This window comes from Lolium perenne, chromosome 4, assembly GCF_019359855.2.
Source record: "Lolium perenne isolate Kyuss_39 chromosome 4, Kyuss_2.0, whole genome shotgun sequence".
NCBI lineage: Eukaryota > Viridiplantae > Streptophyta > Magnoliopsida > Poales > Poaceae > Lolium > Lolium perenne.
This window is the reverse complement of record NC_067247.2, coordinates 80,171,271-80,198,202: the sequence shown is the minus strand read 5'-3', so window position 1 is coordinate 80,198,202 and position 26,932 is coordinate 80,171,271.

Sequence of the window (26,932 nt, the reverse complement as noted above, 5' to 3'; positions counted from 1 at the left end):
CCAGTTAAGGCCAGATCTTGGATTTTCACCCTGAAAGGTAGGACTCTGAACTTCACCTTTGTTATCGCCCCCACTTTCATACCGCTGATGTGAAGTCCGGAACACCAAGCAAGTCCCTCAACAACGCGTAGACTTGAACCTCCCTTAGCTAATCCTCCCATCCGGCCTTCATAAAATTCTCTTCTTCTGACTTTCATCATGGATCCATAATCACTTTCATCATGGATCTATAGTCACTTGAGGGACACATCTAGGTGCTTCTACCTAGAGCTTCCGATATAAGTTGGGTGATTCTGATTCAACATGTCACCTTTTGTTCATTGCGTACACTAATTAAGCATAAGGTTTCACATCCAAATCACATCGGGCTGCAAGTGCTGTAGTACATACACGGACGACATTACATACAGCTGGGATAGTTGAACCTCTAGGAAACGAATCCTAACAAGGTGTTGGTCGCTGCAAGTGTCGCTAGGGACAAAAACGCGAGGTCTAACCCGATTAATATAGTTTTGAAGATGCTTCTAAGGGCGTCAGTCATCCCTCAAAGTTATCATGTAGAATTTTTGATTACATGAAGGATAGAGAATGAAGGAAGGTAATCTCAGAGAAGACAATCAATTACAAGGAGCAATAACAAAAAATAATGCATCGTAAAATGTTTATAATACCTATGGCTTCCAAAGATAACACCGGTGGCTAAAATAAAACACTTTTACTCCTTCTGTTATAAAAAAAGCTGTTCAACTTTATCGAGAAACGGATATATCTAGCTTCGTATTTAGACGAAGTTAAACAGTTTTTTTTGGAACCGAGGAAGTGTATCTTTACCAACAGTGTTTTCCATCTAAAAGTACAGTTTTTCTTTCTGTTTATTTCTGCAAAAACTAATCGCAGAGTTAACCGTATGTCTCTGGATCCGGTTCTGTATCAATCAGATGGTGCTGCGCAGTGCGCACTACAGGAAAGCTGGCGCGGTGGCAGGTACAGTAGAGGTGCCACATGCCATGCACGTGGCGGGACACTTGGTAGAGGTACGGATCCATTTGACAGACGAAGCACAGAAGACGTACACGTACTGCAAACGATATGCAGTTTTTTTTCCCTTAACATAAGTGTATTGAAGGCTACACCCTACACGTGTCATAGGACTCAATCAGTTGTATGATGCATGGATATGTAAACCAGCTGTACGTGTGTACGTATAATCGACAGTATCCACATGGGCAGTACATGGGTGGGTACAGCGTACGTACAGCACGTAAGATGAGGTATGGACATTTTACCAAACTGCACAGAAGGCAACGGCCGAGTCAGCTGCACTGGTTGATCAAACGAACGACGTTGCATTGTCAAATGATTACTATTTACTATATATAGAAAGAGGAGAAAGTTTAAGTGTCGCTTCGAAATCTCATATCATCTTTATTTTGTATGAAACCAAACTGTATTATTCTCTTAAACATTTCATCGAACACCTTATGTGTATGGGAAATAAAAACAAACAAGCACACAACCTTCACACCTTCCACCAAGAAATAATACACAACCCCCACACCTTCCACCAAGAAAAAATACACAACCCCCACACCTTCCACCAAGAAAAAATACACAACCCCCACACCTTCCACCAAGAAAAAAATAGAGACAAAATTGGTTAGGGTGAGCTGAATTTGTAGACAAAGGTGGCTTTATAGGCAAAGGCTAGGGTGCGCTAATGTTTACCTTTAGCACCGGTTCGTGATACGAACCGGTTTCACGTCTGCTACGTGTCCGGTGACTGGCCGCACGAACCAATGCTAATGCCACCTTTAGTCTGGGTTCGTAGCACAACCGGTAAGAGTACTCTTTAGAGCCAAAATCTAAAGTCCTATATCCTACAAGTGATAGCAAGGCCATCTACACTTATTTTCTTTTTTCGAAAAGGGGCGTTTTATTACTCAAAAAAGTTTTAAGCATTACACCCAGCCTCTGCATAACTAAGATGCACACAGTCGTTTAGTAGTCCAGTATCAAATAAAAGGAGATAGGAAGAAACGATGCAAAAAGCCAACTACTATATAGCTCCATTGGCTTCGATCTTTCGACTATGCAACCACCCATGTTGGAAAATAAACTCTCTAGCCGTGTTCTCCAACCGTGTAGACACCTCCGTAAAGAGGTCTCGATCTTCCAAATGCTGAAGTGGCGACCATAAACGGAGCAAAACTATACACCGGTAAATAACCTGCATGATAGAGGAATTTTTGTCATTAAATCTACACTTATTTTCTTACGGGCCGGTTGCTTATATTTATATAAGAGTGTTTCATTAGATATTTTTCTAATATAAATGTATATAAGGACATTTAATTAAAACTTGATTTATTTCTCTAAACATCTTTTCTAAGCATCTTGCCCTTGTTAAGGCGCTTACCAAGGGAATAATAGAAATTGATCCTAGCTTCCTGCCCAATAGTTCGGGTCTCCAGCGTAAGGGCATCTTCAACGGGGCGACGTATTTCGGATACCAAAAATGTTCGCGCGCGTCCATTTGCATCGGTCTAAATAGTTGAAATCGATCACGCGTCCGTTTGCGTCTGGGGGTGGCTCCAGGCTCCAGCGGCACGATGCATTTTTTTATTTTCCACTTTTTGAACATAAAAACATAACTTACATAGTAAAAGAAAGGAAAAGAAAAACCCTAACAACGCATGCACCTATTGGTTCTCGTCGTCACTATCGATCACGACGAGCTCCGGTACCGGCCACGGCTAGTTGGGAATCGGCGGAACATATGCCAGTGCCGTCGGCGGTGGTGGAGGTGGAGCAGCCCAGGCCGGTGGTGGAAGTGGAGCAGCCCACTCCGGCGATGGATGTTGAGATGCCCACGCCGGTGGTGGAGGTGGAGGCCCCCACGGGTTGCACGGCGGAGGTTGAGGCGGCGGTTGAACCGGCGGCGTGGCTGAGTCCTGGAGCGGCCGTCGTAGCGCCTCTTCCTCCGTGAGGCCCGGCGGCATGATGCCGATGGCGTACAGGGGCAGCGGCGGCTGCACCGGTCGGTCCACCTCCGAGACGAGGGCGCCGAGCCTCGCGATCTCGTCATTCGTCATTTTCTCCGGGTACTCAAACTTCCGGCCATCCGCCATGGCCAACTGCCATTCTTGGACAATGCAGGCGACGTAGTCGTCGTTGTCGTCCTTGGCCTCCACGTTGTGGTAGGCCAGCGCCTCGCTGAGTCCTCCTCGTCATCGTCGTCCTGTGCAGGAGCCGGCGCCTGCCGTGTTGGACGACGAGGCGCCGGTGGATGGTCAAAGGGGAAGTCCCTGTCGTTGAGGAAGCTTACCCTCCTCCTCGGATCCTTCTCGGACTCGCGCCAGGTGCGCTTGGTGTTGGAGTCGATGGCATAGGCGGGATCGGTGCGGAGGTTCGGCGGCAGGTACCGCAGCCAGCGCCGGATCTCGACGCTCCTATATGGTACCCGGAGGTAGCTAAGCCCCCAGCCGCCATGCATGTGCATGTCCCCCCAGTCGTAGCACGACATCCAGTTCGCGTGCATGAGCCGCGCCACGCTGACGGGCAGTGGCACCCTGTGCGGCCGCTCCGCCTTCTTTGTGCCGCTGTCGGACGTCTCGAACTCGTTCTTCTTCTTCTTCCCATGGTGTTGCGGCGGCGCACGTCGGTGGTGGGAGTGTAGGTGTCCGTGGTGTGGGCGATGCCAGAAACGATAGTGGTCGATTTTTAAGCCCTGCCACGCGCGGGAAATGATGCCATTGATGGCGGTGTAGAAGGCTAACCGCCGCCCACCAGTGCGCGCGCAGAAGAGGCAGCCACGGCATTGATAGCGAAGGCAAAGGCGCAGACGCGGAAGCGCTGACTGCGGAAGCAATGGCCGCGGTAGCGATGCCCTCGATACAAGCTCGCTACCAGGTGGGTCCGGTTGAAAAGCGAGCGGTCACTTGGGGCGTCTGCCGCGACGCATCCCAAACGCAAATATACGCCGGATTCGTGTCGCTATGGATGGCTCGATCACTATACATCATCCCGCTGGAGCGTGTTTCAGACGCATTTTCGGTCCGCGCGGATGCAAAGTATCGCTTAGCGTCAGTTTGCAAGCGTCCGATGGAAGGTTTTGAGTCAACGCGCACAAATAAGCATCCATTGGCCGGGATTCTACATCTCAACTGTCCATCGATAGGGAGAAAAATCCCGGCGTCGGTAAATAAGCGTATGCTTTGTAGGCTTGGAAGCACCCGCACACGCGTCATGTAGGAACAGACAAGCGGGCACCACACACTAGTGTCCCTGACTCCTCAGTCCTCACTATCCCTTCTTCGCTGCCCTCGCCAGCAAATCACCCATGAAATCGCTGTTGTCGCCTCCGCTTTCGGCGTGCATCGGCATTTCCTGTCGTCTATATATGCATTGTGGGTGTCGTCCTCCCGCTTCGGCTGCAAGTTGCGCTGCCGTTTGGAAGCAGCCGCCACTTCGGTCTGGCTATCCGCAGCTCCGACAACTTTATTCGTTTCCACCGCCACCTTCAGACATGTCGAGCTGGAACGATGATGAGACGTCCAGTGAGTCCTAGATGGGCTTTGTGAGTATTCTTCATCAATTAAGTGCCTTTTGCCGCTGATTTTTAGTATATGATTTATGATTTCACAATCTTGAACTACTTTCATTTGCATCCACCAATGCCTCGTGGAGAAACCGTTGCTTTCAAAGGGATGAACACGGGGTTTGTACACTCCTTTTCACAACACAATGTATGCCTAGTATGTTCTGATAAATTCATGTTGATCTACGATCATAAAATATTATGCATTTCCAGTCTGAATTGCTTAGTTGTAGTGTTTATAATACATTTGTAGGATGTCATAAATTGTGGCTTTGTTTGTTGGGTTGATCCCGAGTGGCCCGCAACATGCACTATCTACTATGTGTGGCATGTATGAGAATATCGACAATGCTACAATTGAAGAGAAAAATACAAAATTCTTAATTAGTTGGTTAAGAATTTTATGAAGAGAATACTAATTAAGTTGGATAAGAAATACACAAGCTGGTGCCGCAATATAAAAACAGTGGATATATGCTACGAAAAATCGTGTGTTGGTGAAGGACATGGAAAAGATGAAACGAAGTCGCAGTGATGAAGCTAGAAAAAAAAACACTGACGCCATCCTCTATATTATCTTCATTTTACTGGGGTCGTCATGCTAAATTAACATTAATCATTTCTACTTAATGAAGAGATTGCTAACTTGACTTGGGTGAGCTCACACCAATGCTTACATAGTAGCTCTGTCCCTGCAAAGTCGTGAGAAGCTAGCTAGCTAGGATTGAGTTTGCAAACATGGAAAAGGCAGGAACCTCCTCAGGGAGGATATAAGAAGAAATGAGAGGAGGAAAAGAAAGATGAAGGAAGCGAAAAAGAGTTTAGAGTACATGTTGTTCGATCTTATAAATGAAACTCAATGATCAGAACAAGGAAATGATGAAGGATATCATGCAAATCTGTGAAGAATGATTTTGTCATTTGTGGCTCAAAAATCTAACATTTATCTAATTCTTGATGTAACTATTTGAATTGTTGTATGACACTATGTTGAAGATAATGTAGTTGCATTTTCATCTTAAATTTCTTTAATTTTCAAAATATAGGCCAAACAAAACATTTTGGACCGACACGGATGCCAGTGACCTTCTGTCGCCTTAGGTTGCCTTATCCTTTATGCTGTATGTCAAGAGTTTATGTAGCCTGGCTCTAATAAGAGAGGAGCTCCGAGCGAGGACGGCGGCGCGTCTTCAGCTCGTTAGAGTGCTTGTAGTCTTCACTAGGTGATCCAAAGACCTTTTTATAACTTTTATAACTTTAGATTTTCTTGTACCACTGTTGAAGATTAGATCGCTGAACTTTTCAAAAAAAGTTAATTTACTTTTTATTTTAAGTTGTGTGCATCTTTATAATGCAGAAACCAGAGATATAACTTGTACCTTATATTACCTTGATTGGAAATTCCTTTTATCGGAAAACATACGAACCCGGTCTAACCTAATTAGCCCGGTAATATGTCGACCAGAAATTGTCAACGACTGGGACGAGATTTGGCATTTGGTAGGCTCAGGATCTTGGCATGCATGCATGTGCGGGTTAGTTCCTGGTCGGCGTTAGGAAGGCAAGGAAGCTAGCCCAAATGACTAGGGCGCGTTTGGTTGCCTGGGCCGAATTCTTGCATGACTGCGTCAGCGAGATGGGAGCACTTACGCGTCGCGAACGGGCTATGGGCTACTTTTGGCGGGTCCTTTGGTAGGCTGTGTGGCCTTTTGCCCGCGCCGGAGAAGAAAGCCAATCCCCATCATTTGGTTACATACGAGCCGAGTTCTAGACTCACCATTTGTCCACATGATGATCTTACCTCTCACCTCTTTGGCACGTCGATGATCCCGAAAGCAGACACCACCATGGCACCGCCGTTGCGCCAGTCAAAACCATCATCACGTCACCGACCACGAAGACGAAGAGCACCATGACACCGCCGGTCACGCCGGTCACAAGCATGGGCACGTCGCCGACCACGAAGGATGAAGACCACCATGACATTGTTGGTCACGCCGATCACAAGCATGCACACATCGCCGACCACGTAGATGAAGACCACCATGGCACCGTCATTCACGCCGGCCAGAAGCATCACCAGCTCGCCGACCACGAGGACGAAGAAAACCATGACCCTGTCGGTGACGCCGGCCACCAGCATCACCATGTCGTCGACCACGAAGACGAGACCACCATGACACCGCCGGTCACGCCGGTCACAAGCATCACCCGTCGCCGACCACGAAGACAAACACCACCATGACAACACCGTTCACGCCCATCACAAGCATAATCATGTCGCCGATGATGAAGCTGAATACCACCATGACACCGTTGGTCACGCCGGTCACAAGCATCAGCACGTCGTGGATTATATTTCGATTCGGACTATATTTGTGTTGCTTTGAGTAGAGGGTGTGTGGAGTAGTGTAAGGGAGAGTGAGCGTCAGGCGTTGCATAAGTGGAACCAAGGAGGCTCGAGAAAGGGCCTGTCCCGGGAGAAACCGCCATTTCGAGCGTTCCTCCGGGGTCTGGCCCGATGCTGCTTTAAGAACCGATTCATGCAAGAACGTGGCTCGACCCAAGCAACCAAACAAACCGAAAATTACTGACCCGATGCGAGCCAAGAGACTCACAGTCATCCAAACCTCGCGCCCTAGACAACCGCAGCTTACATGGAGTCGCGTCCTCTTTGTCCAAAACTTGCATCCGTACGGACCATTTCGCATGTCTGTAGCCTGAACCCATTCAAAACTAATCCAAGTTGCCAACCAGCCTCGGCAGTAGGGAGTTGCATTGTTTCACAGTACAAAGTCAACAATATAATATTACTTTTTTAAGTACTCCGCATGATGCAAATTGTCAACATTAGTTGGCTATTGGAGATGCGGTGTACTCAAGTTGCTACACAATTGGAGATGTGGAGGGCTTAGAAGCGCATGATCAAGATTGCTACTCCCCTCCTTCAAACAGCTTTCCGCCCCATAATACCACATGACTAAACGATACAAGGTGTTGAGAAAGCTCTCATAAGCAGGACAAGAGAAAGACATGATAAAGTAGTTAAACATGCTAGAAACGCACAACACCGCACAATTAAACGCCTCATCGAAAAGAAGTGCAGGAGACACAGCGTCGCGTTCGAGAGACACCCATACTCATCAACAACGCCCTCAAGAGAGTCACGACGCTAAGTGCCGTCGCCACGTCTGCCTGAGGTGGACAAAGGTTGTCGCCCTCAGTGTTGGAAGATAGGGGAAAGGTCAAAGCGGCACCCTAAGATGAGTGTGATAACCATAGATGTCGCCGCCACCGGCGCTGAGGCGTAGAGCTGTCGCACAAGCTACCCCACCCACCACGTCACAGGAATCCACCATCGTGGACTCTAGATCCAGATCAGGGTTTGGGCACCACCACCGGAGACAGCATAGCTAGGACAGCCCGCCAGAACACACCTCGCCACCGACATGGCCGAAGCACAATGCCAAGGCCTGCTACAACGTTTCCCACCGGAGAGCTAAACTGCGTAGCCCACCATCCAAGGTCGCCGCCTTAGCATTCTTTGCTCTGTGCTCGCCCCCACGCCAAGCCTAACACCAGTGACGATTGCAGGAAAGGGATATAATGTGCCTCCTCCATCCCTAGGCAACACTGAACCCCATTCCCACCCTCGAGCATGAGTAGTTTTATCCCCCTATCAACCCCACCTTGCCCAACTTGGGCAGAGGCCAGCCCTCGGCGGTGCACAACCATCCATCGGGAGGGGGTGAGCACGCGGCCTACTAGCGACATATCCACACTCCACATCGGAGACCAAAACCAGGAATGAAACCCAGACCGTCGTCGTTGCACCACGCAATCCCAACAAAGGGTCAAGGCAACACAATCACCTGGACCAGCGCACATTCAAGAGGAAGAGGGCGAGGTGCAAAAATCCCACTGTCCCTACCCGCAACCGCACGCCTTCTACCACCACCGTCCAAATGCCACCACTGTAGTACCACACGCCATCCACCACCACCGTTCAGGCGCCACCGCTGCAGCGCCGCACCACCACTTCCATGCGATGTTGCCGCCACCCATGACCACATTGGAGCTCGTGTCCTTTTCATGGAGGGTCGCCCCGTGCCGCCACGTGTCCATGTGGGAAGGAGGAGAATCCTCGCCACCTCCAACGCCACGCGGGCTTCGCCCAACTACCCCCTCGGGCAGCTATGAGGAAGGGAGGGGCCGGGGTGTGACATCGCTAGGGTTTTGTCATGCCGCTCGTGGGGAGAAGCGGGGGTAGGAGAGAAAACTTAGCCCGCGCGTTGTGCACCCATTGCTACGTTCTAGCCTAGTTATTTTCTAGACTAAAGAGGCTACATGGCGTTCTTTTTGATCTTAGATATACATAAGCTGGGTGTAACGCTTAATCTTTTAAATAATAAAATGCCATTTATCGGGAAAAAGGATGGTAGAGGGTACCTAACGATAGACCACTTGTATCTATACCTATGAACAATCTTTCTTACCTGTCGTTTTGTTTTTTTGTTGATTTGAGTTTTTTTTTTTGAGGAAAAGGCAGTCGACTCTGCCATCTGATTAGATAGATAGAAAGTTTATGTACATGAAACGACGCTGCGAACGCAAGGTTCACAGTGCCCTCATGACTCGCACACCCCACTCACACCGCAAGCCCCTAGCTAATGGTCTCCAGGATCCTGGGTCTGGGCGTAAGCCCGCTGCGAGATCTCTTCTCTCACCAATGCCGCCACCGCGTCAGGTTGCAATGCGACATTGTTGAAGACGCGCCTGTTCCTTTCCTTCCAAACTCCCCAAATGGAGTAGATGATTGCTCCACTTGCCTCCCTTCTTCTCCTTAGGTATGCTGGAGATTGTCGCGTCCCACCAGTCGTTGAGGGTCATGCCTCCGGCGGGAGGCGGCACTCCGAGCTGCCCATTCCAAGCGAAGATCTTCTCCCGCACCGTCGTGGAGAAGTGGCAATCAAGCGTGAGGTGCTGCACCGTCTCAGGATGGATCCTGCAAAGCTTGCATATCGGATCATGAGGCCATCCACGGATGGCCAAGTTATCAGCCGTGAGGATCTTGCCGTGAAGAGCCATCCAAGCGAAGAACCTACACTTTTGCTATGCATGTCCCTTCCAAGATTTGGCCAAACGGAAGGGAGCGACGGAGCCCACGAACTGGCATCTGTAAGCCGAGGCAGCGGAGTAGATCCCCGACTCTGTCCATCGCCACCTGATGGAGTCCGGCCTAGGCAGTAGGGTGACGTCCTGGAGTATGGACCAAAGCCTAGTGAACTGGACCAACTGTTCTCCTGTGGAGATAGGCGAGGGCACGGATCCAATTATGTTCTTGCAGCTCCTTTTGCACAGATCTATTCTTCCTTGTGGAAATATCGAACAGGCCCGGGAACTGGAATTGGAGAGCACCACCGGGCAGCCATCTATCATGCCAAAAGATGCATTTGGCTCCATCCCCAAGGGAAATCTCGGTGGAGGCTCTAAAAAGATCCATGTCTCCTTTGTCACATGGTGTCGCCATCCCAATCCAAGGCCTAGAGTCATCTGACCAAGCCAACCAAGGCCAACGGAGCCGCATAGCCCTCCCGAAGCGCTCCAAGTCGAGAACCCCGAGCCCTCCAAGCTCCTTCGGCCTCGAGATGGTGCGCCAGCTAACCAGAGGGTGAGGCTTGGCCCCCGGCATAGCACCCGACTTCATCCATAGGAAGGAACGCTTGATCTTTTCAATGCGCATGATGACCCACTTGGGAAGCCTGAAGACCGCAAGGTGGTAGAGAACCATGGAGGTGAGAACCGATCTGCAAAGCACGACCCTGCCCGCTCTAGTGAAGTGCTTGCCCCACCATCCCGCGAGTCTGGACCCTATCTTGTCAATGAGAGGCTGGAAGTGCACAATCTTGAGCTTCGAATGGTGCAGCGGCAGGCCAAGGTAGGTGCAAGGGAAACTCCCACGTTTAGCTGGGAAGATCTCGAGGGCCACCGCCACCTGCTCCTCTGTGCAACCAATCGGGAACGCCTCCGACTTGGAGTGGTTTGTGCATAGTCCTGAGGCCTCCCCGAAGGCTAACAAGAGCGCTCGAACTACTCGCATATCGGTCGCCTCTGGTCCAACGAAAATTCCGGCATCGTCCGCGTATAGGGAAACCGCGAAGCGCACTGGGGCTGTTCGGAACGGCTGTAGGATACCGCTTGCAGACGCAGCCCTAAAGAGGTGGTGGAGAGGGTCGATTGCGAGGATGAAGAGCATCGGGGATAGGGGGTCGCCCTGCCGCAGCCCCCTCCTATGGTTGATCCTTGGCCCTAGCTTGCCGTTGAGCAGGACCCTGGAGGAGGCCCAAGAGAGCAACATGCAAATCCATCGCCTCCAACGCAGCCCAAAGCCCATCACCAGGAGGAGCACCAAGAGGTATGCCCAACTGACTGAATCGAAAGCCTTTGTGATGTCCAGCTTCAGGAAGAACCCGGCCGCCTTCTCGCGGTGCATTGCCTTGATCATTCCTTGCACATGGAGAAAATTATCGTGGATGCACCTCTTTTTGATGAAGGCCGACTAGCTCGGAGAGACAAGATCCGGAAGAAGCTGAGCGAGGCGCAGAGACATCATCTTGGAGAAAATCTTGGACACGCTATGGATTAGGCTAATCGGTCGGTAATCAACCACCGATCTTGCATCCATCTTCTTCGGAATCAGTACGATGCTAGCCGCGTTCAAAAGCTTCATGGACGCCCCTCCATGCTCCGACAGTTGCACCACCACAGCAAACAGGTCCTCATCGATGATCTCCCAGCACGTCCTGAAGAAGTGGCCAATGAAGCCGTCAGGTCCAGACGCCTTTTCAGCGGGAAGGGAGCAGATTGCTGATACGTCTCCAACGTATCGATAATTTCTTATGTTCCATGCTACTTTATTGATGATACCTACATGTTTTATGCATACTTTATGTCATATTTATGCATTTTCTGGCACTAACCTATTAACAAGATGCCGAAGAGCCAGTTGCTGTTTTCTGCTGTTTTTGGTTTCAGAAATCCTAGTAAGGAAATATTCTCGGAATTGGACGAAATCAACGCCCAGGATCTTATTTTTCCACGAAGTTTCCAGAACACCGGGGGAGAAACGAAGTGGGGCGACGAGGCGGCGACACGCCAGGGCGGCGCGGCCCAGCCCCTGGCCGCGCGGCCCTGTTGTGTGGGCCCCTCGCGTCGCCCCTAAACCTATCTCCTCCGCCTACTTAAGCCTTCGTCGATAATAACTCCAGTACCGAGAGCCACGATATGGAAAACCTTCCAGAGACGCCGCCAATCCCATCTCGGGGGATTCAGGAGATCGCCTCCGGCACCCTGCCGGAGAGGGGAATCATCTCCCGGAGGACTCTTCACCGTCATGGTCGCCTCCGGGGTGATGAGTGAGTAGTTCACCCCTGGACTATGGGTCCATAGCAGTAGCTAGATGGTCGTCTTCTCCTAATTGTGCTATCATTGTTGGATCTTGTGAGCTGCCTAACATGATCAAGATCATCTATCTGTAATGCTACATGTTGTGTTTGTTGGGATCTGATGAATATGGAATACTATGCTATGTTGATTATCAATCTATTTTCTATGTGTTGTTTATGATCTTACATGCTCTCTGTTACTAGTAGAGGCTATGGCCAAGTTTTTGCTTGTAACTCCAAGAGGGAGTATTTATGCTCGATAGTGGGTTCATGTCTCCATTAAATATGGGGGAGTGACAGAAACCTCTAAGGTTGTGGATGTGCTGTTGCCACTAGGGATAAAACATCAATGCTATGTCTAAGGATGTATTTGTTGATTACATTACGCACCATACTTAATGCAATTATCTGTTGTTTGCAACTTAATACTGGAGGGGGTTCGGATGATAACCTGAAGGTGGACTTTTTAGGCATAGATGCATGCTGGATAGCGGTCTATGTACTTTGTCGTAATGCCCAATTAAATCTCACAATACTCATCATAACATGTATGTGCATGGTCATGCCCTCTTTATTTGTCAATTGCCCAACTGTAATTTATTCACCCAACATGCTTATTCTTATGGGAGAGACACCTCTAGTGAACTGTGGACCCCGGTCCGTTCTTTACATCGAATACAATCTACTGCAATACTCGTTCTACTGTTCTCTGCAAATATCATCATCCACACTATACATCTAATCCTTTGTTACAGCAAGCCGGTGAGATTGACAACCTCACTGTTACGTTGGGAAAAAGTATCTTGGTTGTGTTGTGCAGGTTCCACGTTGGCGCCGGAATCCCTGGTGTTGCGCCGCACTACACTTCGCCGCCATCAACCTTCAACGTGCTTCTTGGCTCCTACTAGTTCGATAAACCTTGGTTTCTTATTGAGGGAAAACTTGCCGCTGTACGCATCACACCTTCCTCTTGGGGTTCCCAACGGTCGCGTGCTGTACGCGTATCAAGACAGTTTTCTGGCGCCGTTGCCGGGGAGATCAAGACACGCTGCAAGGGGAGTCTCCACATCCAATCTCTTTACTTTTTTTTTGTCTTGCTTTATTTTATTTACTACTTTGTTTGCTGCACTATATCAAAAACACAAAAAAATTAGTTGCTAGCTTTACTTTATTTACTGTCTTGTTTGCATTCGCCATATTAAAAACACAAAAAAATTAGTTACTTGCATTTGCTTTACTTATTTCATCATGTTTCCTCCTAATTTTACTTTAAAAGATATACCGGTAGGACAAGGGTCTATAATTGGAAGAGATAATATAGAAGAATTTTTCACCCATGTTAGTATGCATGAAGATCTTGAAGATATACCTCTGGCAAAAGTTGTCCCTACTTATGAAGATGCCTCCGTCTGTTTGGTACGCATGATGGAAACTAGATTTATTAGTCTCAACCCCATGATACAACACATGTTTCTTACACTTTCTGATATGGAGAGGGGAGAGAAGAGAGATTTTGTTTTAAAGTCCTTGTTAGAGAATTTGAGAATATAGCTAAAGAAGCTAGAAAAGTTTTCATTAAGCATAAGAGGCTTGGTATGTTCACCGATTTTAAAAGAATACTTAAAAAGATGGACATGGATAGAATAAGGTATACTAATATTGTTAATAGTGGTGGGGAGATTAAAGCACCAATACCTTGCAAGCTCCTAGGAATGCATGAAGCTCTAGATGATAATTATGCTTGGCTTGTCCCTGAAAATTTGTTTGATGAGAATAGCAAGCCTAAGACTAATGAAAAGGGAGCCTCTGAAATTTATAAAATACAATGCATGGTTGAGAAAACTCCAAACCCCGCTGTAGATGCATCATCTCTTGATAACACTTGATACACACTTTCTGCGCCTAGCTGAAAGGCGTTAAAGAAAAGCGCTTATGGGAGACAACCCATGATTCTACTACTGCACTTTTATTTTATATTTGAGACTTGGAAGTTGTTACTACTGTAGCAACCTCTCCTTATCTTATTTTGTTGCATTGTTGTGCCAAGTAAAGTCTTTGATAGTAAGGTTCATACTAGATTTGGATTACTGCGCAGAAACAGATTTCTTTGCTGTCATGAATTTGGGCAAAATTCTGTGTAGGTAACTCAGAAAATTTTGAAAATTTACGTGAGTGATCCTCAGATATGTACGCAACTTTCATTCAATTTGAGCATTTTCATTTGAGCAAGTCTGGTGCCTCTTAGAAATTTATCTTTACGAACTGTTCTGTTTTGACAGATTCTGCCTTTTATTTCGCATTGCCTGTTTCGCTATGCTTGATGGATTTTTCTATTCCATTAACTTTCAGTAGCTTTGTGCAATATCCAGAAGTGTTAAGAATGATTATGTCACCTCTGAACATGTTAATTTTGATTATGCACTAACCCTCTAATGAGTTGTTTTGAGTTTGGTGTGGAGGAAGTTTTCAAGGATCAAGAGAGGAGGATGATACAATATGATCAAGGAGAGTGAAAGCTCTAAGCTTGGGGATGCCCCGGTGGTTCACCCCTGCATATTTCAAGAAGACTCAAGCGTCTAAGCTTGGGGATGCCCAAGGCATCCCCTTCTTCATCGACAACTTTATCAGGTTCCTCTAGTGAAACTATATTTTTATTCCATCACATCTTATGCACTTTGCTTGGAGCGTCTGTTTGTTTTTGTTTTTGTTTTTGTTTGAATAAAGTTGGATCCTAGCATTCATTGTGTGGGAGAGAGACACGCTCCGCTGTTGCATATGGACAAATATGTCCTTAGGCTTTACTCATAATATTCATGGCGAAGGTTGAATCTGCTTCGTTAAGTTGTTATATGGTTGGAAACGGGAAATGCTACATGTAGTAATTGGTAAAATGTCTTGGATAATGTGATACTTGGCAATTGTTGTGCTCATGTTTAAGCTCTTGCATCATATACTTTGCACCTATTAATGAAGAAATACATAGAGCTTGCTAAAATTTGGTTTGCATAATTGGTCTCTCTAAGGTCTAGATAATTTCTAGTAAGGGTCGAACACCAAGGAAGACGGTGTAGAGTCTTATAATGCTTACAATATGTCTTTTATGTGAGTTTTGCTGCACCGGTTCATACTTGTGTTTGTTTCAAATAACCTTGCTAGCCTAAGCCTTGTATCGAGAGGGAATACTTCTCATGCATCCAAAATCCTTGAGCCAACCACTATGCCATTTGTGTCCACCATACCTACCTACTACATGGTATTTCTCCGCCATTCCAAAGTAAATTGCTTGGGTGCTACCTTTAAAATTTCCATCCTTTATCTTTGCAATATATAGCTCATGGGACAAATAGCCTAAAAACTATTGTGGTATTGAATATGTACTTATGCACTTTATCTCTTATAAGTTGCTTGTTGTGCGATAACCATGTTCCTGGGTATGCCATCAACTACTCTTTGTTGAATATCATGTGAGTTGCTATGCATGTCCGTCTTGTCTGAAGTAAGGGCGATTTACCATGAGTTGAATGGTTAGAGCATGCATACTGTTAGAGAAGAACATTGGGCCGCTAACTAAAGCCATGATCCATGGTGGAAGTTTCAGTTTTGGACAAATATCCTCAATCTCATATGAGAATATTAATTGTTGCTAAATGTTTATGCATTAAACAGGAGTCCATTATCTGTTGTCTATGTTGTCCCGGTATGGATGTCTAAGTTGAGAATAATCAAAAGCGAGAAATCCAATGCGAGCTTTCTCCTTAGACCTTTGTACAGGCGGCATAGAGGTACCCCTTTGTGACACTTGGTTAAAACATATGTATTGCGATGATAATCCAGGTAATCCGAGCTAATTAGAACAAGGTGCGGGCACTATTGGTATACTATGCATGAGGCTTGCAACTTGTAGGATATAATTTACATAATACATATGCTTTATTACTACCGTTGACAAAATTGTTTCTTGTTTTCAAAACCAAAGCTCTAGCACAAATATAGCAATCAATGCTTCCCTCTACGAAGGGCCTTTCTTCTACTTTTATGTTGAGTCAGTTCACCTATTTCTCTCCACCTCAAGAAGCAAACACTTGTGTGAACTGTGCATTGATTCCTACATACTTGCATATTGCACTTGTTATATTACTTTATGCTGACAACATCCATGAGATATACATGTTATAAGTTGAAAGCAACCGCTGGAACTTAATCTTCCTTTGTGTTGCTTCAATACCTCTACTATGAATTTATTGCTTTATGAGTTAACTCTTATGCAAGACTTATTGATGCTTGTCTTGAAAGTACTATTCATGAAAAGTCTTTGCTATATGATTCAATTGTTTACTCATTGCATTACTATTGCTTCGAATCGCTGCATTCATAACATGTGCTTACAATAGTATTGATCAAGATTATGATGGCATGTCACTTCAGAAATTATCTTTGTTATCGTTTACCTACTCGGGACGAGTAGGAACTAAGCTTAGGGATGCTGATACGTCTCCAACGTATTGATAATTTCTTATGTTCCATGCTACTTTATTGATGATACCTACATATTTTATGCATACTTTATGTCATATTTATGCATTTTCCGGCACTAACCTATTAACAAGATGCCGAAGAGCCGCTTGTCAAGTTACTGCTGTTTTTGGTTTCAGAAATCCTAGTAAGGAAATATTCTCGGAATTGGACGAAATCAACGCCCAGGATCTTATTTTTCCACGAAGCTTCCAGAACACCGGGGGAGAAACGAAGTGGGGCGACGAGGCGGCGACACGCCAGGGCGGCGGGGCCCAGCCCCAGGCCGCGCAGCCCTGTTGTGTGGACCCCTCGCGTCGCCCCTAAACCTATCTCCTCCGCCTACTTAAGCCTTCGTCGATAATAACTCCAGTACCGAGAGCCACGATATGGAAAACCTTCCAGAGACGCCGCCGCCGCCAATCCCATCTCGGGGGATTTAGGAGATCGCCTCCGGCACCCTGCCGGAGAGGGGAATCATCTCCCGGAGGACTCTTCACCGCCATGGTCGCCTCCGGAGTGATGAGTGAGTAGTTCACCCCTGGACTGTGGGTCCATAGCAGTAGCTAGATGGTCGTCTTCTCCTATTTGTGCTATCATTGTTGGATCTTGTGAGCTGCCTAACATGATCAAGATCATCTATCTGTAATGCTACATGTTGTGTTTGTTGGGATCTGATGAATATGGAATACTATGCTATGTTGATTATCAATCTATTATCTATGTGTTGTTTATGATCTTGCATGCTCTCCGTTACTAGTAGAGGCTCTAGCCAAGTTTTTGCTTGTAACTCCAAGAGGGAGTATTTACGCTCGATAGTGGGTTCATGTCTCCATTAAATCTGGGGGAGTGACAGAAACCTCTAAGGTTGTGGATGTGCTGTTGCCACTAGGGATAAAACATCAATGATATGTCTAAGGATGTATTTGTTGATTACATTACGCACCATACTTAATGCAATTGTCTGTTGTTTGCAACTTAATACTGGAGGGGGTTCGGATGATAACCTGAAGGTGGACTTTTTAGGCATAGATGCATGCTGGATAGCGGTCTATGTACTTTGTCGTAATGCCCAATTAAATCTCACAATACTCATCATAACATGTATGTGCATGGTCATGCCCTCTTTATTTGTCAATTGCCCAACTGTAATTTGTTCACCCAACATGCTTATTCTTATGGGAGAGACACCTCTAGTGAACTGTGGACCCCGGTCCATTCTTTACATCGAATACAATCTACTGCAATATTCGTTCTACTGTTCTCTGCAAACATCATCATCCACACTATACATCTAATCCTTTGTTACAGCAAGCCGGTGAGATTGACAACCTCACTGTTACGTTGGGACAAAGTATCTTGGTTGTGTTGTGCAGGTTCCACGTTGGCGCCGGAATCCCTGGTGTTGCGCCGCACTACACTTCGCCGCCATCAACCTTCAACGTGCTTCTTGGCTCCTACTGGTTCGATAAACCTTGGTTTCTTACTGAGGGAAAACTTGCCGCTGTACGCATCACACCTTCCTCTTGGGGTTCCCAACGGTCGTGTGCTGTACGCGTATCAATTGCCACGTGCAGCTCCTCAATGCTGATGGGGGTCTCTAAATGGCCCAGGTCTCTCGGCCCATATCCCAGCTCAGTCCAGTTCAGTGAAGCAGATCGTTGCTTCACAGACCCAAGGAAATCCTCGAAGTGATTGGTGATGACAGCTTCTTTCTCATCGTGAGTGATTGAAAATCCCTGTGGCCCTTGAAGCATCTGAATGAAGTTATTCCTTCTCCTTCCGTTGGCTCTAATGTGGAAAAGGCGAGTATTGGCGCCAGCAAGCCTGATCGAGGACAGTCGTGCCTTTTGTCGCATCCTAATCTTGTTGATGGAGGCGATGCCAAGGATCTTAGATCTTAGGCTGGTCCTAAGCGTCCGTTCCGCCATTGTGAGCTGCCTCGCCTCCTGTGCAACATCCAATCGGCCAATCACCTCCCGAGCGATCGCTAGCTGCAATTTGAGGTCACCAAACTTTGCCCTGTGCCAGCGCTTGAGGGCCTTTGCCGTGCGCTCCAACTTCACGTGCAGGTGATGACCCACAAGTATAGGGGGTGTATCGTAGTATTTTCGATAAGTAAGAATGTCGATCCCAACGAGGAGCAGAAGGTGTTGACAAGAAGTTTCGATGAAGGATTCACTGTAAATGCTCACAGACAAGTATTCAGGGGGTTTTGATGTAGCAGATGAATAAAGTACGAGTAAGTAAAGTGCGAGAGTAACAATTGCAGCGAGTGGCCCAATCCTTTTTAGCACAAAGGACAAGCCGGTTTGTTTACTTATAATGACCAAACGTTCTTGAGGACACACGGGATTTTAGTCTAGTGCTTTCGCTTCATATAGCTAATTAATCTTCATTGTTTTGATAAGTGTTGTGTGGGTGAACCTATGCTAATGCACCGCCCTTCCTAGGACTAATACATACTTGTGATTATACCCCTTGCAAGCATCCGCAACTACAAGAAAGTAATTAAGATAAATCTTACCACAGCCTTAAACTCTGAGATCCTGCTATCCCTCCTGCATCGATATACCAACGGGGGGCTTAGGTTTCTGTCACTCCGGCAACCCCGCGATTGGCAAACGAATACAAGATGTATTCCCCTAGGCCCATAAAGGTGAAGTATCATGTAGTCGACGTTCACATGACACCACTAGAAGAATAACACCACAACTTAAATATCATAACATTGAATATTACTCAATCATAATTCACTACTAACATTTAGACTTCACCCATGTCCTCAAGAACTAAACGAACTACTCACGAGACATCATATGGAACATGATCAGAGGTGATATGATGATGAATAACAATCTGAACATAAACCTTGGTTCAATGGTTTCACTCAATAGCATCAATAACAAGTAGAAATCAATACTGGGAGAGTTTCCCCTATCAAACAATCAAGATCCAACCCAAATTGTTACAGCGGTGATGATGTGCAGTGGTGGAGACGGCGGTGATGATGATGGAGATGATGACGATGGTGATGGAGATGATGTCCAGCTCGATGACGGTGACGATGGCGTCGATTTCCCCCTCCGGGAGGGAATTTCCCCGGCAGATTTTAGCCTGCCAGAGAGCTCTTTTCTCTCTTGTGCTTTTCGCCCCGCAGAGGCGGCTGTGACTCTTCGCGACTATCCTCCTGGAGCTTACGTTTTCGGGACGAAGATGTACGCGAAGGAGAGGAGGCCAGAGGGGGCTGTGGGCCCCCTCCCCACAAGGCGGCGCGGCCAGGCCTTGGCCCGCGCCGGCCTGTGAGGTGGGCCCACGGTGGCCCTCCTCGGATCCCCCTTCTGGCTCCCTTCGTCTTCTGGAAAAATAGGATTTTTCATATAATTTCCGTCAATTGTTGATCTTCCGAAATATTGCCTTGTGACGACGCTTTTTCCAGCAGAATCCTTGCTCCGGTGCGCGATCCTCCAATAATCATGAAACATGCAAAATAGATGAAATAACATAAGTATCATCTCCAAATATGAAATATATCAATGAATAACAGCAAATTATGATATAAAACAGTGATGCAAAATGGACGTACCAACTCTCCCCAAGCTTAGACTTCGCTTGTCCTCAAGCGAAACTGAACTCGGTAAACATGACCACATGTTTATGGAGTGAAGAGTCGATAAATAAAATACGGACAAGAAGCATCATATCAATTCACACAAGACATTCTAGTAAACAACTTCCTCATATAATTCAACTTGAAACAAGTAAAAGGTAATCGCAAATAAAGGTGCATAAGAAATCATAATTGGTGATGGCAAACTTCGTTCTTGGTCAGAGAACAATTAACATATTATGCTAAAGCTTATATGGCACAACTTGCATACTCAATCATAATAATCTCCTCATAATCATTGATAACCTTCAAAGCTATATTCATTCAGATAAAACTTGTACTAAACAAGGAAGAATAAGAGACATGATGAAGTAAATCACAATATAGATGGTTTGATCACAACAACTCAAATGCTTTATTAAGATGGAGGGAAATAGGTTTACTGACTCAACATAAAGTAAAAGACAGGCCCTTCGCAGAGGGAAGTATGGATTAAATCATGTGCTAGAGCTTTTTCAGTTTTGAAATCATATAAAGAGAGTAAAAGTAACATTTTGAGAGGTGTTTGTTGTTGTCAATGACTGGTAGCGGGTACTCTAACCCCCTTGCCAGACAAACTCTCGAAGAGCGGCTCCCATAAAGTTTTATTTTAGGTTGGCACTCCTCCCAACCTTTGCTTTCACAAACCATGGCTAACCGAATCCTCGGGTGCCTGCCAACAATCTCATACCATGAAGGAGTGCCCTTTTATTTTAGTTTTATTTAGATGACACTCCTCCCCTCCTTTGCTTTCTCAAGCCATGGCTAACCGAATCCTCGGGTGCCATCCAACAATCACATACCATGGAGGAGTGTCTATTTATTTAATGAAGGTTAATTAATCGGGGCTGGGAACCCCATTGCCAGCTCTTTTTGCAAAATTATTGGATAAGTGGATCAAGCCACTAGTCCATTGGTGAAAGTTTCCCAACAAGATTGAAAGATAAAACACCACATACTTCCTCGTGAGCTATAAAACATTGACACAAATAAGAGATAGTAAATTTTGAATAGTTTTAAAGGTAGCCCACGAAGTATTTACTTGGAATGGCAGAAAATACCATGTAGTAGGTAGTTATGGTGGACACAAATGGCATAGGTTTTGGGTTAAAGTTTGGATGCACGAGAAGCATTCCCTCTCAGTACAGTTTTTTGGCTAGCAAGATTAATTAGCAAGCATAAGAGTTGAGGGAAACAAACAAATATACATGTGATAGAAACAATCATGCATCTTCCTTGTAAGCACAAACAATTTTAACTTCAGAATAATAAGCTAAGGAGCTAACAAGAAAGAGAGACAATGAAACAACATATCTACATGTATTTCTCTTTTCTACTTAAACCTCAAAGTGTTGTTGCTATTGACCAATGCTAAGTTTGCCAAAACCAAATAGATTACCTCAGTGCTCCCAAAGTGATACCAATACTAATAACAAGGTCAATCATATAATAGAGATTGCAAACTAAAATAAGATGCGTAATATGTAAATGATAAGACTTCTCATTATTATTCCATAACGATAACTCACACCAAGGGATACATAGACAACCAACTAAAGGAGAGATACTTCCACACTGCAACCCATCTTATATGATAACTTCCCTACTCATGATATGACACTACTTGATAGTAAAAAGTAAAAGATAGTGATGATGTGATACCGCGGCACTCCCCCAAGCTTGGAACAAACCAAGGGGATGACAATACCGATGATGAATTACTCCTTCGGCGGTGGTGATGAATTCTTGACAAGCTTCTCAACAAGCTCCTGAAGCTCATCAATCTTGTACATAAGGTTGCGGATCATCTCCGAATTTTGCACGACGCGATTAAGAAGTATGTCCGACGGCGAGTCCCAACTCTTGGAGTTATTTCCCCACTCTTCAGCTTCAGGCTTCATCCTTCCTGCAGTGTTAGAACGATCTATATCCCAATTGCTAGGCAATGCTGCCTTGGGAGTCCTTTCAGTTTGACAATTGTAAATTAGATTGCGGAAGGGGTGGTAAGTGCCTGGAAAAGATGTCTTTGGAGCTAGGTAGTGACGTGGAACCCTTCCTCCGGTGCGAATTCTTGCGCTCCTCTTTGCACTAAGAGGGTTCTTGATACGTCTCCGGCGTATCAATAATTTCTTATGTTCCATGCCACTTTATTGATGATACCTACATGTTTTATGCATACTTTATGTCATATTTATGCATTTTCCGGCACTAACCTATTAACGAGATGCCGAAGAGCTAGTTGCTGTTTTCTGCTGTTTTTGGTTCCAGAAATCCTAGTAAGGAAATATTCTCGGAATTGGACGAAATCAACGCCCAGGGGCCTATTTTTCCATGAAGCTTCCAGAAGTCCGAGGGAGAGACGAAGTGGGGCCACGGGGCGCCGCCACACTAGGGCGGCGCGGGCCCCCCTCGAAACCCCCAGTACCGAGAGCCACGATACGGAAAACCTTCCAGAGACGCCGCCGCTGCCAATCCCATCTCGGGGGATTCAGGAGATCATCTCCCGGAGGACTCTTCACCTCCATGGTCGCCTCCGGAGTGATGAGTGAGTAGTTCACCCCTGGACTATGGGTCCATAGCAGTAGCTAGATGGTCGTCGTCTCCTAATTGTGCTTCATTGTCGGGTCTTGTGAGCTGCCTAACATGATCAAGATCATCTATCTGTAATGCTACATGTTGTGTTTATTGGGATCCGATGGATAGAGAATACTATGTTATGTTCATTATCAATCTTTTATCTATGTGTTGTTTATGATCTTGCATGATCTCCGTTGTTAGTAGAGGCTCTGGCCAAGTTTTTGCTAGTAACTCCAAGAGGGAGTATTTATGCTCGATAGTGGGTTCATGCCTCCATTAAATCTGGGACAGTGATAGAAAGTTCTAAGGTTGTGGATGTGATGTTGCCACTAGGGATAAAACATCGATGCTATGTCTAAGGATATAGTTGTTGATTACATTACGCACCATACTTAATGCAATTGTCTGTTGTTTGCAACTTAATACTGGAAGGGGTTCGGATGATAACCTGAAGGTGGACTTTTTAGGCATAGATGCATGCTGGATAGCGGTCTATGTACTTTGTCGTAATGCCCAATTAAATCTCACTATACTCATCATATCATGTATGTGCATGGTCATACCCTCTGTATTTGTCAATTTCCCAACTGTAATTTGTTCACCCAACATGCTTATTCTTATCGGAGAGACGCCTCTAGTGAACTGTGGACCCCGGTCCATTCTTTTACATCGAATACAATCTACCGCAATACTTGTTCTACTGTTTTCTGCAAATAATCATCATCCACACTATACATCTAATCCTTTGTTACAGCAAGCCGGTGAGATTGACAACCTCACTGTTACGTTGGGACAAAGTACTTTGGTTGTGTTGTGCAGGTTCCACGTTGGCGCCGAAATCCCTGGTGTTGCGCCGCACTACACTTCGCCGCCATCAACCTTCAACGTGCTTCTTGGCTCCTACTGGTTCGATAAACCTTGGTTTCTTACTGAGGGAAAACTTGCCGCTGTACGCATCACACCTTCCTCTTGGGGTTCCCAACGGTCGCGTGCTGTACGCGTATCAAGACTGTTTTCTGGCGCCGTTGCCGGGGAGATCAAGACACGCTGCAAGGGGAGTCTCCACTTCCAATCTCTTTACTTTGTTTTTGTCTTGCTTTATTTATTTATTTACTTCTTTGTTTGATGCACTAAATCATAACACAAAAAAATTAGTTGCTAGCTTTACTTTATTTGCTATCTTGTTTGCTATATCAAAAACACAAAAAAATTAGTTGCTAGCTTTACTTTATTTACTGTCTTGTTTGCACTCTATATCAAAAACACACAAAAAAATTAGTTACTTGCATTTACTTATTTCATCATGTTTCCTTTTAATTTTACTGTGAAAGATATACATGTGAGACAAGGGTCTATAATTGGAAGATATAATATAGAATAATTCTTCACCCATGTTAGTATGCATGAAGATCTTAAAGATATAGCACTAGCAAAAGCTGTCCCTACTTATGAAGATGCCTCTGTCTGTTTGGTACGCATGATGGAAGCTAGATTTATTAGTCTCAACCCCATGATACAACACATGTTTCTTACACTTTCTGATATGGAGAGGGGAGAGAAGAGAGATTTTGTTTTAAAAGTCCTAGTGCGAGAATTTGAGGATATAGCCAAAGAAGCTAGAAAAGTTTTTATTAAGCATAAGAGGCTTGGTATGTTCACCGATTTTAAAAGAACACTTGAAAATATGGATATGGATAGAATTAAGTACACTAATAATGTTAATGATGGTGGGGAGATTAAAGCACCAATACCTTCTAAGCTCCTAGGAATGCATGAAGCTCTAGATGATAATTATGCTTGGCTTGTTCCTGAAAATTTGTTTGATGAGAGTAGCAAGCCCAAGACTAATGAAAAGGGAGCCTCTGAAACTTATGTATCCAAAATACAATGCATGGTTGAGAAAACTCCAAACCCCGCTGTAGATTCATCATCTCTTGATAACACTTGATATACACTTTCTGCGCCTAGCTGAAAGGCGTTAAAGAAAAGCGCTTATGGGAGACAACCCATGATTTTACTACTGTACCTTTATTTTATATTTGAGTCTTGGAAGTTTCTACTACTGTAGCAGCCTCTCCTTATCTTATTTTGTTGCATTGTTGTGCCAAGTAAAGTCGTTGATAGTAAGGTTCATACTAGATTTGGATTATTGCGCAGAAACAGATTTCTTTGCTGTCACGAATCTGGGCCTAATTCTCTGTAGGTAATTCAGAAAATTATGCAAATTTACGTGAGTGATCCTCAGATATGTACACAACTTTCATTCAATTTGAGCATTTTTATTTGACCAAGTCTGGTGCCTCTTAGAAATTCATCTTTACAAACTGTTCTGTTTTGACAGATTCTGCCTTTTATTTCGCATTGCCTGTTTTGTTATGCTTGATGGATTTTTCAATTCCATTAACTTTCAGTAGCTTTGTGCAATGTTCAGAAGTGTTAAGAATGATTATGTCACCTCTGAACATGTGAATTTTGATTATGCACTAACCCTCTAATGAGTTGTTTTGAGTTTGGTGTGGAGGAAGTTTTCAAGGATCAAGAGAGGAGGATGATACAATATGATCAAGGAGAGTGAAAGCTCTAAGCTTGGGGATGCCCTGGTGGTTCACCCCTGCATATTTCAAGAATACTCAAGCGTCTAAGCTTGGGGATGCCCAAGGCATCCGCTTCTTCATCGACAACATTATCAGGTTCCTCTAGTGAAACTATATTTTTATTCCATCACATCTTATGTAATTTGCTTGGAGCGTCTGTTCGTTTTTGTTTTTGTTTTGTTTGAATAAGATGGATCCTAGCATTCATTGTGTGGGAGAGAGACACGCTCCGCTGTTGCATATGGACAAATATGTCCTTAGGCTTTACTCATAGTGTTCATGGCGAAGGTTGAATCTTCTTCGTTAAATTATTATATGGTTGGAAACGGGAAATGCTACATGTAGTAATTGGAATAATGTCTTGGATAATTTGATACTTGGCAATTGTTGTGCTCATGTTTAAGCTCTTGCATCATATACTTTGCACCTATTATTGAAGAAATACATAGAGTTTGCTAAAATTTGGTTTGCATAATTGGTCTCTCTAAGGTCTATATAATTTCTAGTAAGGGTCGAACAACAAGGAAGACGGTGTAGAGTCTTATAATGTTTACAATATGTCTCTTATGTGAGTTTTGCTGCACCGGTTCATCCTTGTGTTGGTTTCAAATAACCTTGCTAGCCTAAACCTTGTATCGAGAGGCAATACTTCTCATGCATCCAAAATCCTTGAGCCAACCACTATGCCACTTGTGTCCACCATAGCTACCTACTACATGGTATTTCTCCGCCATTCCAAAGTAAATTGCTCGAGTGCTACCTTTAAAATTTCTATCCTCTACCTTTGCAATATATAGCTCATGGGACAAATAGCCTAAAAACTATTGTGGTATTGAATATGTACTTATGCACTTTATTTCTTATTAAGTTGCTTGTTGTGCGATAACCATGTTTCTGGGGACGCCATCAACTACTCTTTGTTGAATATCATGTGAGTTGCTATGAATGTCCGTCTTGTCTGAAGTAAGGGCGATTTACCACTAGTTGAATGGTTAGAGCATGCATAATGTTAGAGAGGAACATTGGGCCGCTAACTAAAGCCATGAATCATGGTGGAAGTTTCAGTTTTGGACAAATATCCTCAATCTCATATGAGAAAATTAATTGTTGGTGAATGCTTAAGCATTAAAGAGGAGTCCATTATCTGTTGCCTATGTTGTCCCGGTATGGATGTCTAAGTTGAGAATAATCAAAAGCGAGAAATCCAATGCGAGCTTTCTCCTTAGACCTTTGTACAGGCGGCATAGAGGTACCCCTTTGTGACACTTGGTTAAAACATATGTATTGCGATGATAATCCAGGTAATCCGAGCTAATTAGGACAAGGTGCGGGCGCTATTAGTATACTATGCATGAGGCTTGCAACTTGTAGGATATAATTTACATAATGCATATGCTTTATTACTACCGTTGACAAAATTGTTTCTTGTTTTCAAAACCAAAGCTCTAGCACAAATATAGCAATCAATGCTTCCCTCTGCGAAGGGCCTTTCTTTTACTTTTATGTTGAGTCAGTTCACCTATCTCTCTCCACCTCAAGAAGCAAACACTTGTGTGAA